General features: G+C 45.4%; 1 non-coding gene across 1 annotated transcript; it reads right to left on the bottom strand.

Moving 5' to 3' along the window:
- Positions 1-400: 400 nt before the first annotated feature.
- Trnat-ugu (transfer RNA threonine (anticodon UGU)) lies at positions 401-475 on the bottom strand. The gene has a single exon. It is a non-coding gene; the product is annotated as a tRNA-Thr (tRNA).
- Between the last annotated feature and the right edge of the window lie 1511 nt (positions 476-1986).

Below are 1986 nucleotides of genomic sequence, written 5' to 3'. Positions count from 1 at the left end.
TAGCAGTTCTGGTACTGTGATTGATTGCGTGGCTAAAGATAAAGATTAGCAATATTGAGGGCCAACATTTTAATCTGTATCATTTTGTTTTGCAGTCAGATAGCATATGTAAATTTAATTGAAAACAGATTGCTTTCTCGGAGGCGAATTTTTTGATGAACTGTCTAGCCAGGATTTCACATCGCGCAGCGTGAACTTAACGTATTTCCGATCAACATTGAATTTTAACACCGTTCTGTTGCCCTGCACTGAGATTAACATATTTCATTATAACTATATATGACGGTAGTATCTGCTCCCGAAAGAACAGTTACCGTCAATGACCATGCAGCTTTGCTAGAAATGAAATGATAATTAAATAGACACCCTAGCTGCAAGCAGGCGTTGATATACTTTATTGTGCCCCGACCGGGACTCGAACCCGGGATCTCCTGCTTACATGGCAGAGGCTCTATCCATCTGAGCCACCGCAGGCACAGAGGATAGTGCGTCTGCAAGGACTTATCCCTTGCACGCTCCCCGTGAGATCCACATTCCCAACATGTCCACAACACTACATTCGTAGTGCGCCTAATACATGTTTGCCCATCATACTCATTACTCGTGGCAGATTAATCTGTTCTTTCGGGAACAGATACTACCGTCATATATAGTTAAAAATATGGGTTCCCGGCCTTTAACATTCTTGTGCGAACGCACACGCTACGCCCGAACTCGTACGGGCCTTGGTAGATTAATCTGCCACGAGTAATGAGTATGATGGGCAAACATCTATTAGGCGCACTACAAATGTAGTGTTGTGGACATGTTGGGAACGTGGATCTCACGGGGAGCGTGCAAGGGATAAGTCCTTGCAGACGCACTATCCTCTGTGCCTGCGGTGGCTCAGATGGATACAGCGTCTGCCATGTAAGCAGGAGATCCCGGGTTCGAGTCCCGTTCGGGGCACCCATTTTCAACATGTCCCCAATAAAGTATATCAACGCCTGCTTGCAGCTAGGGTGTCTATTTAATTATCATTTCATATTTCATTATGAGAATAAGTTTCAAACCAGGTTTTTAGATACCAACAAGAAACATACAAACACGAGTTTAGAAGTTTAAAAATAAATTTTCGACTGTCGTTTTCGACCGCGAAATATCTTGGGAACCAACGCCTCAAAAGGGGTGGTCGCCCTGACGCCCGCAGTGCCACCCCTCACACACAATAAAACCGCATGATTTCAATGTTGAGCGTAGCGGTTGTGATCTCCACCGCACAGTCGTCAAAGGAAGTGGTGAAATGCCGGGCAGCTGGGCAGAATTGCGGTGAAATTTGTTCCCAGTGCGGCATCATTCACCCACCTCACACCTCCCATGAACGTCCGAGCTCCGGCCTTTTTTTCGCACCTGTCGACACTTTATTATTTGAAATGTCACCGAGTCCCAGAGTGACGTCGAAGGGCGCGACACTTCTGCAACATTTCATAGCAGGAAGGTCCAGGAACCTTTGAGCCATTAAACATATGTGTCAAGATCGGAGACAATTGCGGTGTTTCGAAGAAGTGATCCTTTAATTGTTTTGTGCAGTGTATATGAAATACCGAAAATCAAATTTTTGTTGCCCCTAGAAGCCGTCAGAGAGGCAAGCTGCACTTTTTGCGTAGTGCACCACGTACAGTTTACTAGTACAGATGTTGTTGTACCTCACAAGGGGAGTGCCAGGGTTAGGAAATGAAGTTCGGAGTGGGACGCCGCGTGTTTGCAGCACTACCCCATAGAAATACATTGCCCCAGCCATACGGCCAGATGGCCGCCATTCACTAGAAAAACGCTCCGAAACTTTCAGTCCTACAGTACATAATACCCACGCGTCCGCTCACTGAACTGAATGGCGCGGTGGCCGATGCAATATTGGTAACAATTCGTGCTTCGTATTTTCAAAGTATCTATTTGCTTTTCCTTATTTAAAAAAATACAATGACGTTCAAACTGAAAGAACTTTTG

The sequence above is a fragment of the Schistocerca cancellata genome, chromosome 1 (genome assembly GCF_023864275.1).
Source record: "Schistocerca cancellata isolate TAMUIC-IGC-003103 chromosome 1, iqSchCanc2.1, whole genome shotgun sequence".
NCBI lineage: Eukaryota > Metazoa > Arthropoda > Insecta > Orthoptera > Acrididae > Schistocerca > Schistocerca cancellata.
This window is presented reverse-complemented; position numbering and strand designations above follow the sequence as displayed.